The sequence below is a fragment of the Aegilops tauschii genome, chromosome 5, assembly GCF_002575655.3.
Source record: "Aegilops tauschii subsp. strangulata cultivar AL8/78 chromosome 5, Aet v6.0, whole genome shotgun sequence".
NCBI lineage: Eukaryota > Viridiplantae > Streptophyta > Magnoliopsida > Poales > Poaceae > Aegilops > Aegilops tauschii.
The window spans coordinates 352,429,649-352,445,236 of record NC_053039.3 but is presented as its reverse complement, the minus strand read 5'-3'; positions in this window follow the sequence as shown (position 1 = coordinate 352,445,236).

The window sequence follows — 15,588 nt, the reverse complement described above, 5'->3', positions numbered from 1 at the left end:
TCATTATCAGCAGCCTAGAAAGTATTGGACAGAGCAAGACGATATTACTAGTTTCCATACATAACCATACTTACAGATAAATGGTCGAGGAAGGTGTTGAACTGGGTTTCGTCTTTGTCATTCCTGTACTGAATCCATGTTGGGAGGATACGTACATGACACCTAACAGCAACCGCTGCCTCTGATCCTAACTTGGCTGACTCTGTAGCATCATGTGGCCTTTTTAAACCTGCCTCAAAACGGATCTCCATTCTTCCTCCTCTAGATTTAGTTAACCTATCGAGCATTATCCCTGATGTTTGTTTCCTCTTGCGCCTAGGTGCTAGTCCAACAACAAACATAGGAAGTGTTAGTGTACATCAAACTGTGAGACTACATATAAAGAAGCATGCAACTGTAACTTTACTCCAGCAACTACCTTCTTGCTGTTGAAGCTCATAAAGTTCATCTGATCTTGCCAACTCATCTTGTGTCAAGAGTGCATCGGAAGTAGTGTCAGGTGGCAAGGGAGCTTGGGAACGTGTTGCTAGCTGAGTTGACGAACGAGTAAATCGTGCAGCTGGTGGTACTGTGGAAGGTGTTGCAACAACTAGGGTTGTCTCTGCTTGTTTGGTGGCAGCTATTTGTTTCTGTTTGGCTTGTTCTGCAGCTCGTGTAGCATGGGATACCCTGTTGGTACAATTTTCCGCTGGACTTTGACCTTCTATTGCACCATCAGTACCAGCAGAATCTGCAGGATTGTTGCGCTGCCCTTTCCATGTCATTCTGTCTTGCTTCCTCTTTCTCTGTGCCATGTTAAGTCAAGCCGACAAGAAAAACAAATAACAATTTAGTTCTTCAGAACATATGTACTTTGATGTAAGAACATGGTGTGATAGACAGATATTGTATGTTCTAGAAACAGGAACACGTGTCTTAGTCACAAGTATAATGTGTAAAGTAAGCAGATGCAATTCAACAAAATTAGAAGCAATACAAGCTAGACATCATACATAACATGCAACCACATATAACAGTGCCAAGTTAGAGGGAGCACCTTTGATGGTGCACTAGGGGAGACGTGCTCATCACCAACACAACTACGTTGAGTGTCTATGCATGTGTTGTCTTGGAAATCATCTTGGGGGATGGAGGAGTAGAATCTGTAGAGGCCCTCCATTTGGAAGGAGCACCTTCATCCGCTGCCTTGCTAACTTCCTTCCGCTTTATTGATTTTGAATTGTCAAGTAAAACCGACAAGAAAAAGCAATAAAATTCACTCTTCAGAACTCATTCGTGCATGATACTGACAATCACTACTTTGATGTAAGGCAAACACATGATTCCAGGATGGAATAATACGAAAAAAGGACGGCATGGCATATTCACAACTGTTTGTGTAAACAAAGAAGAAACCATTTCACCAAATAAGAAGCAATGCAAGCTAGACACCACGTGAAAGATGCAACCAATATGACTCTGCCAAGTTAAAAGTGTCCCATCATAAATGGCATTTCAACAAATTAGAAGCAGCGCATGCTATAAATCATATCAAAGATGCAACTAATAACAAACTGCATATACTGAAGGTGTCTCGTCATATTGATTTATGCGGGATACAAAAAAACAATAGTTTTATGTGAGGACATGCTTAATAGACAGATGTACTATGTACTAAATACAGGAAGGCATGTCACATTAACAGGTATAATGTATAAGCTAAGCAGAATAGCACATGCAGTTTAACCAGATTGGAAGAATTACAATCTAGAAACCATATGCAACATGCAACCACATATCTCGCTGCCAAGTTAGAGCAAGCACCTACGATGCTAGTGTAGGGGAAATGCGGTAATCAACTACAGAGCTACATTCATTATCTTCATCTAGCCTTGCTGTTTCTTGAGAATCATGTCGGGAGGCTGACGCTGCATTCTTTAAATGAGGAGTAATCCACTTGCCTGACTGCCTCATCATAAGTGATTGATGAGGGATACACAAGAACATTAGTTTGATGTCAGAACATGGTTAATACACAGATGTACTAGTATGTACCAAAAACAGAAAGGCATGTCATATTCAAAGGTATAATGTGTAAGCTAAGCAGATGCAATTTAACCAAATTGGAAGCAATACAAGCTAGACATCCGGCTGGAGTGGTGAGCATGATCATCTAGGACCTGAGAGCCTGGTGGGAGGCGGGCTGCTTCGCCACCATCGCGGCTTTTTAGTTGGCTTCCAGGTGATGCCTCTCTTTGCTGGGCTTGTCACTGGCTCGGCCAGTGCCCTGACTAGCTATTTGTCTTCTGGTGCTCACGGGATGGTGGTTCATGTAAAAAATATCTTTCCTTATCTTAATAAAGACCGACTTCGGCCTTTCGAATACAAGCTAGACACCATATGGGACATGCAACCACATATGACACCGCGAAGTTAAAGCAAGCACCTGGGATGGTGGTTCATTGCGAGCGAGGTCATCAACTCCAGAGCTACGTTTACCGTCTCCATCTGCTGACATTGCACCTATTATAACGCTGAAACATGTCTGGCCTATCCACGTACGACACTGGAGCGACTTCTCTCTTTTCTTTTTTGCTTCTCTCATAGCAGCAGAGTATGAAATACCCTTGCATAAAAACACAATAGTGAGAGTATGGGTGAAGTGTGTGTAGAACTAGTGCACTGTAAAAGTAGCAGATAGCAGGTGGCTAAAAAATAAATGACAAGAGACATATGATAGCTCTACAACATTGCCTGGCAAACAAAATTAGATTCTACTTCGTATGATTTTGTAATATAGCACAGGGATGGCTGGGAAATGCAGGTACTCCTCCAGCACACCACCACATGTGGTCATGTCAAGATAACAGTCGACTGAAAATAAATAGGTCAGTCGATTTTTTTAATGAACCGTCCGATCTATAAGGAACGGGCAGATGGCCTTCGTCTACCTCCCGCCAGTCACTGTTGACGATCTTTCTCGAACCGCCAGCGACCACCGGCCCAGACCCCTGCCTCCGCCGCCCCGCCCTCCCCTCGACCTCACACCACCTCCGTGCTTGGCAGCGCCCCCAGGCCATCCCTTTAATCTCGGCCGACCTCCAGATCAGGCGCCAGTAGCTCTAGGCCCCACACGCCCCTAAGATAAACACCGAGGCACTGCTTCCCCGGCGTAATAGGCGGACTAGCGCCCGTTACGCCGGGGAATGCTTCCGTTAATTGGGAATCAACTGACGAGGAATTGAAATTCAGGGGGGCGACGGACCTCTAGCTAAGGTGAAATAGTATATGAGGAGAAACCTTGTGCATCGCGAGTTACTAGGAACATCTAGTATCAAGAAGAAGCGGTCAACTAGTGTCTTCTGTGGGATGAATACCGTGCAAGCAGACACGTAAGATTTGCACGAATAAGGGAAGAGGAGTACCATTGTCGGTTGCCGGTGTGGTCCCCTCCACATGTTGCGCCGATCTTCTTCTTTTTACCGGGAAACCGATGTTCTGGAGGGTGCATGCTTGGACGAACCCATGCCCAAATTGTTGACTGTGTTGCCGTGGCCGTATGTCGGCAGAGGGGAAGCAGATCTGAGGCGGCGAAGGACGGCGTAGCAGGAACAGCTCCGGTGCGGTGGAGGGTAGCGAAGTTGGAGCGGCAGCGGTGAGGCGCAGGACGGCGTGGTTGAACTGGCTCGGGTACGGACGGCTCGGCCTCGGCTTCAACTACTAGCCGTGGAGGGCGTTGCGGTTGAGGTTGCGGTGGACGACGACGTCGGGGTATCGGCTCCGGCGTGATGGAGGAGGGCGGCGGTTGATGGGTGGAATGGGGTGGCGGACGGAGGACGCCAGGGTTTCGCGGCTGGTGAAGAGGTAGTTTTTGCGCCCACGGAGTACGAATGGGGAATCGGACGGGTGGGCGGGGGGGGGGGGGGAGGGGGGAGAACCATGTTTTGGTCTGGGACACGCTTGTTTTTGGCTTTTTTGAACAGAAGATGGGACGCGCTTGTTTGAAATTTGGGGAAAGTACAAACTTTTCCCCCCTCTTAAATTTCGGACCTACTGTTGGTCGGGGGTAGGATGGTAATCCCAGGTGTCCCAAATAGTGGGCGGGAGCGATTTCGGTCGCGCGCATGTGTGCTTAGGCGGTCATTGTGTATGAATGTTTTTCGGAGGCGGTTGCGTGGCGTCTAGATGAAGCTACAAACCTACCCAGGTTTAGACCTTTGGAAGTCGGGCCGGTAGGTTTCATGGGTCGGAGTTATTAGAAAAGTAATTTCCTTGTACTACCAAACATTGTTCTCACGCGGTTTCGGGTGAGTAGAGGCTCTTTTGGCGCTTCGTTCGAAATTTTGAAACACAAGCATTCACGTTTAGAGTAGTCTTGAACTTTGAGGATTGACCTAAATAGACAACGTTAAATTTGACCTTGTATGTTTGAAAACCTCATTAAATTATCCGCTTCTTTTTGCAATTTTGACACTTGAAAATCCTATAACTACGATTATTTTGGAATGGAGGAGCTAAATTAGAATGCTATTATGTACAAAATCAGAGAAAAGATTGGTGCCCCCATAATTTAGGTATGATTTACAAACGCCATGATATCAAATTCAAATAATTGAATGGACTTCATGTTGAATTCGATTTTTTGAAACCACCTTAAGTTGAATTCAAATGTATGCTAGTTCATAGGTAGCTATTTATAATGTTCATTGTGTAACTTTCGTATGTATAATGTGCTTTACACACACAACATGAACTATACTCACGTTTATATTCGATTGCTAAAGCGATGCATTGTCTGGAGTTCAAAATACTAACTATGTGGATCAATTGTGTCGAATAATAACATAGACATGCTCAAATTCGATAGAATCTAGATGTCTGATGGATCAATGACCGTTCCTTACGCGAATTGCAAATATCATGATCCCATCCTAATATTTGGATACAATTTCTATCTTTAATCAATGTGTACAGCAGTCTTGTACGTGTAGTTTCACTCTCCATCGGTGGTCTCTCACACATGCTCACACACTCTCTTCCGAGGTGTCTTTCTCGCACACATGCTCTTGATATAACGCTCCCTCCCTCTCGTAACCATTTACGTCTGTTTTCACTAACCTTTATCACAAGCACTCTTCCTCGCAAGCATACACACGCACAATCCCCATCGACCCTTTCTATATACATAGACATGCCTACGTGTCTCCTGTACGCACATTATCTTTAGGCATGTCTCTCACGCATTGTCTCATACCTCTCTTCCTAATCGACGAGTATGATTCTAGCAGAGCATTCTATAGGATGCCCCTTAAAGTTAGGTTGGATGAATAGTAATATCAGAGATAAAGGGGTTACCTTAGTCCGAGAACCCAGGGTTACAAATCCTAGCCGGCTTTGTCTTGTACGACTAGTCATCCATGGGTCTCCCTAAATGCGTCACGGGCCGAACAATGTGGCGCGGGACGGAACCGAACGAAGGGCCTCACCTCGACCCACCGGACCTCACGCGGTGACACACCCTCTGCCCCCATGTCTCGTTATCTTCTCACACCCACACATACCAACACAGACACCACACACAAAAAATATATTCTCCTAGTGCCTCTATCCACCCCCCTTGCATATACACACTCAAGGGAATCTCTCGCCATGACGTCATATTCGTCTCTCTCTCTAGACCACTCTCATTTCTCGTGCTATCTCTCCCACGCCCCCCTGTCGGCCCCTCTATCCATGCCTCTCTCGAATACGTAATACACACACATACCTCTCTAGGCCCTGCCAAATGCATCAACTACACATTCACACGTGTTACATCATGTACCCCATTGATCTAAAAAGCCCTCTCTTCACGTTTATTTCGCATAGAACATTCCTATTGAATAAAGTGTGGCCGAAATATTATTTTAGAATTTCTACATATATCAACATTACAAAGTTATATGGAGGAGTATGAACGCTTGCATTGCATGGTGCCCACAATGGTATTTATTCCGCACTGTGAATTTGTATATTTTTATACTATATATAAAGGTAGTCATAATAAAGAGAAACGAAGAGCATCTCTCTCTCCATCGCATACCCCCCCTCTACGCCCCTTTCAGGTACGCACACAAACTATCTCCAGGTCCTCTAAAATTAAGCCTCCAGCACATTCACGCATGTTTCATCTTTCTCTCATGATATATACAGTGACGATCATTGTATTTGAAGCGAAAGCATGATACATACATTGGACTTCAGAATCCACTCATTACGGTCACCATTTATGTTTTGTGGTTATTATACAGTCACGGGCTCACCGTACAACTCTGTATTTGCTCAAGACACGACTAGTTCACCAGTTAAACGCTCCACGTGGCACTTCTAGTGTTCATCACATTATCTCACTACCATCGGGCCCACCTGTCCGCTTGTATCTACTCTACATCTACACTCTTATAAAATACTAGCAAGATGCCCATGCGTTGCACGGAACATCAAGATGCATTTGTATGAGTAGTTTATCTTGTGGGAGAAAAGGATGAACAAGGGAAGACCTTATTTGCAAGTGTGGAGAGGGGTGTGGGTATCTTTTTGCAAAATTGCCATAGTTTCCTTCCTATCCGTCAGATATAGATCAGACGGCCTATATTGCAGGATGGAGGCACACGATCATCACCGACTATGCTTTTCATAAGAGTAGGGATAAAATACACTCTTATAAAAAACAGAGTTGGCGATGATGGTGTGCCTGCCATCCTACAATATAGGCCGTCGGATTTATATCTGACGGATAGGAAAGAAACTATGACAATTTTGCCTAAGATGTACCCACACACCTCTCCACATTTGCAAATAAGGCCTTCCCTCGTTTATCCCTTTCTCTCACAAGATAAACCAGGCATACAAATGCATCTTGATGTTACGTGCAACGCACGGGCATCTTGCTAGTAAGAATGAAAACAAATGACAAAAAAATATTGGACGGTGGTTCGAAGTCATGACCGCGGGCACAGCTGACAAGGTGGCCTTGTATTGGTATGCTGAGCCGTCTGTTTTGACACACATGAGCTGGTGTGGTGATTATACACACACGCACGCATGCACACGAACTGCATGCACGCAACACTCACACATGCACCCACCCACGCACGCACGCAACACTCACACGTACACACGCAGCCACGCACGCACGCAACACTCACACGCACACACACACACGCATGCATGCACACACCAGTACACCACACGACCAACACACACTCTCACGCTCAAGTGCTCAACCTACATGTGCATGCGCACACATCAGGCCCTGACAGACACATACACAACCAGGTGATTCCCGCGCACGGGGTGGAGCCTTGTCGCGCCTGCGTAAATTTGTGTTTATCTAACCTTTTCCCTATGCGAACTGACAGGTGGGACCCACAAGGAACATGGTCAATTTAACTAGTCAACATGGTGCCACGCAGACTATTTGGCCGGTCAACAGAGTGCAATCCGATGCTAAACCGTGAGCAAGTGACCGTATAATCACCCCAAAACGTATATAGTGACCGTAATCAGCTTATTCTGAAGTTCGGTGAACGTATTACGCTTTTCTCTCTGTAGGCCCTCCAAAACTACATCTCTACACGTTCTCGCATGTTACATCTAACAACTATGCAATACAGCACTACTACTACATTCTAACACAATAAATCATATGTGTTTTTACTTTTACTAGATATCATATTGTTATTTAATTATTCAGTTTGCATACATTAAAATTGCCTTTGAAATGTATGGCCAGTATCATATACCACGCGGGAAAAATCCCGCCCTTTCCTGTTTAATCGGGTTTGTATCGATGGATTGTGCGAAACAGCAAAACTATAGTACTATATACAGTACAGGTGACAGTTCACTGGGCCGTCGTGTCGTGTACTCCTCCGTCGTAAGAGTGGAGCGCTCGCTTTCATAAATCTTCTAGTCCCTTTCGCCGACATGTGGGGCATCAAGCTACCGGGTCCACGTGCCATATCGGAATACAGTGCAGAGCAGCCGGGGTGAAGCACCCAGTCATGGCGCCGACGTAGTAATGAGCAATGAGGCGTCAAATCAAAAAGCTGCACCTTTCCCGCAGTTAAGTTGGAGGGACGAAGTAATAATGCTAAAAAAAGAAGTTGGAGGGACGAAGCAACCATCATTTCACTCGTTGTTGAATCCGCTTCTCCCTCATCTTCTTCAAGTTAACCACGTGTTGCTTCTGCTGTTGTTCTGCCTCATGTGGGAAGCGGATCGGCTTGGTAAAGCACTGACACGTGGGACCGCATGTTAGCAAACCGCCAGGACAACATTCTCTAAAAATAAGAAACCTCCCCTGCCATCCGCGCGGCAAAATCACCTCCTTTTTACTAATCTTGATTCTATAATTTTTTAGATCAGTATAATTGAGATTTGTATAGATAGCACACAGGAGCAAAACTAGGTGGTACGGTTAAGGGCATCCACAATGTGTAGCCAAATGTGAAAATATCTTTTGGCATCGTGGGAACCATTGTGGACGGTGTTGCCAAAGCCAAAAGGATGGAACCGAAGCTCCCTGATTGATTGATTGAAGGAATAGAAAAATGCAACGTCTCTCCTCTTTCTCCCGTGCTTGGACGCATACAGTATAGAGGACAGAGTCTACTCCCATGTCCCTTCTATCACAAATCACAGCAGTGAGGCGTCAAATCACAAAGCACGGACGAAGCAACCATCATTTCACTCTTCGCTGACTCCGCTTATCCATCATCTTCTTCGAGAAACCATCTCACCGCACTAAGCTGGACGGACCACGCTATTGTGTACGAGTAGTACTAGTACATTTACGCATCCTTTGGTTCAACGGACTTCCTGGATGCAAATAAGGCGGTTGTCTCGGCTTTCAGGCGGCACTTGCGAATGACTTACCGTGGTCTCCCTCAATGGTGTTCTCCGTCGAACGCACTTCGCCAAACCACAACGTTCGAGATATCGTCGATGTCACCGCAATGGGGAAGGAAGTCAAATATAGTTACTACCTCCATTTTTTTGTACACAAGGCCAGTATATCAAAATTACAATTTGCAAAAGGCCACTAACACTAATCGAGGCAAAATTGATGGGGTTTGCCTCGTACTAGCAACCAAGGACATTAATATCCCCTGCATGCATGTGGAAGTGAGAAGGTTGGTTTGCATGGCGCTGCATTAATCAAGCGATGAGGAGTGAGATGGTTAGCTCTTTGGGCTTTGGAGAAAAAAATACGCATTAATTGACACATGAAACGAGGATTTGCATCAATTAATCCCGCGAAGGAAAACCCCGCCTTTCTTTTTTAACACTAGTACTCCTAGTACGTAGTACTACGTACTTATCCTGTTTGGGTCTAGGCCTTGCATTGCCATACTTCGCCACACATTTTTGCCAAGCTTGCCTAAAGTTTTCAAAATGAAAAGGAGGTACACTTGCGCACGGCTGTCGCGGTCGCACCGCACCCTCACACGGTCGCTCCTGCACGCCGCGGTCGCACCGCACCCTCACATGCACAGTTGCTCTTGCACGCCACAAACCCAACCAAGGGAACTCACCCTCACTGACACGTGCTGTCGCATGTGAACAAACCAAACTCAACCATCCTACCGCTGACACATAATTTTCGTTCATAGAGTATGTTTATCCAACCGCATGTTGGGGAGTATCCGTACGGCCCGTGCGGTGGTCTGTTGGGGAAGAAGAAGAGGTGAGGAAGAAGGGTTAGGAGACGTAGGATATTCATCCAACCACCTGAAATGGTAGACTGACCCAAGTCAGGCGACTTGCATAACAATATATGTTTTTACACAGCAAAAGATCCATAAAAACAACAACATAAAGAAAAACTATCATTGCTCGCGGAACGGACGGCCTCATCGTCTTTGGCTGCCGGCGCGAACCAGCCATAGCTGCCGACGTGTGTCTCCGCACCGTGGTTGTCCTCGGCCTCCAGCTACTCTTTCACACGGAGCGTGCGGGCGCTCTGCACGGACGAGAGCACCGCCCGGTTCAAGTCGAGGACGTCCGGTTCCGCCTGCAGGAGGGCCTCGATGGCAGCGGCATCCGCGCGCTCCGCGTCGAGTCGAGCCTCCGCCGCCCGGTTCAAGTCCAGGACGTCCGGTTCCGCCTGCAGGAGGGCCTTGATGAGAGCGGCATCCGCGCGCTCCGCGTCGAGTTGAGCCTCTGCCGCCCAGTTCAAGTCCAGGACGTCCGGTTCCGCCTGCAGGAGGGCCTCGATGGCAGCGGCATCCGCGTGCTCCGCCTCAAATTGAGCCTCCGCCGCCCGGTTCACATCCACGACATCCGGTTCCGCCTGCAGGAGAGCCTCGATGGCCGCGGCATGCGCGCGCTCCACGTCGAGTTGAGCCTCTGCCTCCCGGTCCTCCTTTAGTATCGCTAGGTTGAACCGCTGGTCCGCCTGCACCATGGGGGACTCGGACGCCGGCAAGAAGTCGACGTCCATCGTCTCATACCCATCGGGGGACTTCTGTGCCGCGACCTCCGCCATGAACATTGGATCGGCTTCCTCCTCCTCGTAGCTTGGCTCCAGAGAACTCGGGGATTGGCCAGCCGCAAAGCGAGCTTGGGAACGGAGGTCTCTGGTGCCGACCGCCGCCGCGATTTCTACGCGGCGCTCCGGCGTCAGCATCTTGTAGTACGTGATCATGCGACGCACCATGGCTTTCCGACGAACTAGGGGACGCTTGATGCGGGCTAGGGGATCGAAAGGTGGGGGAAGGGGCTGGAGATTAGGTGTGGTTTTAGGGCAGTTGCTGGCGTAGGCCGAGCAGCGACGGTTCTGGTGGAATAGTGGTTCCGGTGATGACCTGTCAATCGGTTTTGACTGTACATCGCTCTTGTCGCCTTTGCGTTGCAGCCCGGCATGCTGGACCCTCCACGTTGCTCACCGAATGGAACGCGCTTCGTCTTGCGTTTTCGCTCGCTTGTGGGACCGCAGTTGAGAGCAAACCGATGTCCTTCCCCCTCCCCCGCCCGCTTCATTTTATGCGGAGTAAATAAAAACAAAGGGAGTATACTACGGATGAGGATCCCCTGACGTGGCCGAACCCATTGAGTAACTGACATGCGGGGCCTAGCAAGCATGGGGTCCGCCAGTAAGTGACCGAAAGGGAGGGTAAGGCAGGGATACGTATGTGAAAGGAGCTTCCAATGATATAATTTTCACATTATACATCTCATGTACTATTAATCTTGTCAATAGTGCGGTTTTGAAAAACGCATTAGAGCATGGTTAATAATATAGCCAGTCGATGGATATAAGGAACTGCCATGTCATCTATAGCCATCATCTATTATATGCACTCATACAGTAGTGTGGGCTATAAGGTTGGCTATTTCCCGCAAAAAAATATAAGGTTGGCTATTGTATTAGTACCTTTTCCATCTCCTCTTCTCTTTCTTCATATTTATTGTATGTATTTAACTAGGAATGCGTATATAGCTAGGCTCTTGCATGAGAGCTCACTCCCCTTACTTTTTCACATCTCTCCCCTCCACATAGGCCCTATATAAATGGAAGGAGGGAGTACAACTATGAGCACTGCATACTCTAGTACAGATGTTGTCAGTACTCCACTTGTACTATTGGACAGGGAGCTTAAAAAAGTTACTATTGGACTGGCTATACGTGGCGAAATCCTAGTAGGAAGAGCATGCGCGAGAACAAGCACATTGTCACGACCGGTTTTTCAATAAAATAATTATTGAGAGACCAATCCCTTTTACGGACCAGCGAGGAAGAATTCCTTCTCACTGGTAGACAATATCTTGGTCACAGAAGAGAAAATACCAGGAGTACTAAATATAATACAAGGTTGAGCACAGACTGCCCAACAATTTATTAGATGCACGCCGCTAAAACAATACGGCGGATAGGGTGGCAACTACTAACTCACGATAATAGCGGTGGTGGAAATATCACCGCAAAGCGAGTGATATGATTCCAGAAGACTACAGCTCTTCGAGCGTCGGAGTGAGGCTCGAGGAGACTTATTGTGGGTGGCGGAAGCGTATACAATACAAGTGACCAATATCCGGGATCGCGCAGGACTGACTGGGACTCCTCTAGGCATCGGACGCGCTATCAAACTCTTCATCCAAGAGATCGCCTTCGTCAACATCTGGCCAAATCAACAAGCCAGATGAGTACTATGAAAGTACTCGCAAGACAGTTCGGACATAAGATATAACAAATGTAAACATGAAGCACATGAACAAGTTAACCGGTGCGATCAGACATAGAGGTCATAAATACTGGGTGCCAAGCGAGGGTCTGAATGACGCCTCGAGCGGAAACTGCAGAATAGTAATACTGGTGCCAAACGAGTGTCTGAAAGACTCCTCGAGCGGAAAATGCAAAGTAGTAATACTGGTGCCAAACGAGTGTCTGAAAGACTCCTCGAGCGGAAAATGCAAAGTAGTAATACTGGTGCCAAACGAGTGTCTGAAAGACTCCTCGAGCGGAAAATGCAAAGTAGTAATACTGGTGCCAAACGAGTGTCTGAAAGACTCCTCGAGCGGAAAATGCAAAGTATTAATACTGGTGCCAAACGAGTGTCTGAAAGACTCCTCGAGCGGAAAATGCAGAATAATAATGCCACAGTCGGGCGTCGGGGCGACACCACATAAAGGGCTTATAACAGAAGATAAATACGGTGCATGCCACAGACGGACGTCTGAGCGACATCACAAAAAGGGCTTATATTTAAAGTAAGGAACAAGAACACGCCACAATCGGACGTCTGCGCGACGTCACATAAAGGGCTTATATCACAACTCAATAATACAACAGTTCGGGAACATAAATTATCACAAGCATGAGGCAAAAATAAAGTTAGTCCATCCACAGGAATAACAATAAATCTGGATTTACCACTAGAGATTGTTCACCGGGGGCAAGTTTCTTCCACGCGGATAGATATGGATATAATGTTTTCATTACTTGGTCATGGATACGATGATTTGGAGAGAATTGACTCTGCAGAGTTTGTGCTTAACCACAGCCAACGGATTTCAGTAGTCACGGGGACTAGTTCCGTCTACGGTGTTTTGGGAGAAACACATCTAACCAGTACACACCCAATTCAACCATCCGAAGCCAGGGATCACCCTCGGCAACGTTCAAGAAAAACCTTGAGACGGGGAGGCTACAACCTCGCGTAGCATGGGATCAAATTTCTATACGCGCGCTCTAAGGGGGTGCCCCCCTCTCGGTCCCAACCAGAAACACCCATGCCCCCTGACCGGATGACTGGCTTTAATCCTGGGCCAAGGTACCATCATCCCGGCCTCTCTGTTTGGTGTGTACACGGAAAGAGGTTACCAACTTACTAAACCGCATCCTGGCAATGAGACATGTGGTAGCACGGAAGGGGGAAGGAACGATAACGTGGCTCTATCCACGTTAACGTCGGAGAAAGTCGGATGACGCAAGGCTGGTATGCTACAACAGTACCACCTTGCTGCCCTTCATGTCACCACATGATTAGGCCATCTCTCATGAGAGATCATCGCAACTTTGGAACATGCGGGAAAAGAACGATAACGTGGCTCCAACCACGTTAACGTCGAAGAAAGTCGGATGACGCAAGGCTGGTATGCTACAACAGTACCACCTTGCTGCCCTTCATGTCACCACATGATTAGGCCACCTCTCATCAGGGGTCATCGCAACTTTGGAACAACCAGGTCGTTGCCTTACAAGCAACGAGGTATTTACCGACACTCATATGCCACGCACAAACTTTCACGCAAACATGCAAAACACCTGTCATATCAAATGTTCAACACATGCTTGCCTGGTTCGGAGAAGTCGGAGTCTAGTTCGGCGAAGTTCGCGGCTCCGTCACCTCTTCCGGAACCTACGGCAATCACGAAACGGGTACTAACGTGAAAACCAATGGGTGCACAGAAACTTTTCCAAATATTTTTCAAATAAATCCCATAAAAAACTAGACAAAATTTGAAGATTGTCAGAAAAAGAATCACTCAAAAATTCCTTTTTATTAAAAAGTTATAAAGGTTTCTGTCCAGGGACTTATCTGTAATGAAACAGAAAAGTTCCAGGGTTTTAACCGAGAAAACAGAAAACGGTTCGATTGGGAATGCGCAAGCGCAAAGGAGAAAACGTATTTGCCCGAAGGCGTCAACAGAAAACGGTTCGAGGTGGAATAAAACAGAGGCTGACACGCGGGGTCCACATGTCAGGTTTGAAAAGCTCGCCGGCGCCCGAAGACTGCGGTGGACGCCGGCGTCGAACCACGGCGAGTTAGGAGAAACGGAGGGTACCAAGAGCTTCAGCGTCTTCTTCCACGTCGGTGGGTGGTGGACTCGTCCAACGGGGAGCACCACGTCGACGACGACACTTTCTCCGGCGGACGGCGGCTCGGGTGAGGATGGGGAACTCCGATGGAGGGCTGCAAGCTTCAAATTGAAGTGCGGGTCAGAAAGAGGGATGCATGGTGAAGCTACTGGTAAGAGAATGGAGGCGGAGGAGCACACACGGGGGCGAATCGGGCTGGATCCCGTGGCGGGTCGCGGCGGCCGGAGTCGAGGAAGGAGACCTCCTCGGGGCTCTTCCAGTGGCTAGGCGTGCTCTAGGGGGAGTGCAGGGCTGGTGGGTGCTCGAGTTGAAGATCGGGGCCTCTATTTATAGGCGGATCGACGGGGTGGCCGTGAACGGAGAATCTCCGGCGAGCGATTACGGCGGAGCAGTGGATTGGCAGGGGGTTTGAGCGGCCAGGCAGCATCAGTGGAGGTTACTGGAGTCGTTTTACAGCTAAACGGAGATGGTCTTGGCGTAATGGCGTCGGTCCACGGTGTGGTGACCGCACGGGCTCGACGGCGGCAGAGAGCGCGCTCCGCGCCCTGCGGTTCACGACGAGGGTGGTCAGCGCGTTCGGGGGAGTGGAAGGCCACGCGGCGAGCTCCGGTGGTTTGGGCGGCGCTGGGTGGCGTCGTCGGCGCCGTGTCTCCCGCTGGCGTCCACAAAGCCGCCGCCGGCGTCGGTCACGGGGCGGCGCACCTTCTGCTGCTCGTCACCAACGCCCGCAAGGCGCCAGGCGTTCGTGCAGTGCAGGAACAAGGGGAAGGGGACGAGGCGCAAGTCGACGCAGAGGCACTGGCGAGATCGACGTCCTTCTCTGAAGAAGACGACAGCAGGCCACTGACTGAATCTTTGAACTTTCTGAACTTGACATGACCATGCACTGTAGGTGTTCGACAGAGAGATTTTGCAATGAGATGAATTTTTCTGGAGCTGTAACTTGGTGAGATGACCACTCAATGCACCCAGAGGCTGCCGGATTTTACTTGGGATTTTTGGAGAAGGTTTTGAATGAATTTCACCAAATTTGACAAATCTGGTCCAAACTTGCAGCAAGTGTAGTTTGAAAATTTTGAACTGAAGACCAGTGGATCTTCATGGATCTTGGTTGAGGGTTCAAAGGACTAGGGAGGAGAGTTGGTTTGGGGGCAAAAATCAAAACAGAAAATGGAGTTCCTTTGTAACCAAGTAGTAGGATAGAAGACAGAAACTTGTTTGAATAAGATTCAAATGGAAATGAT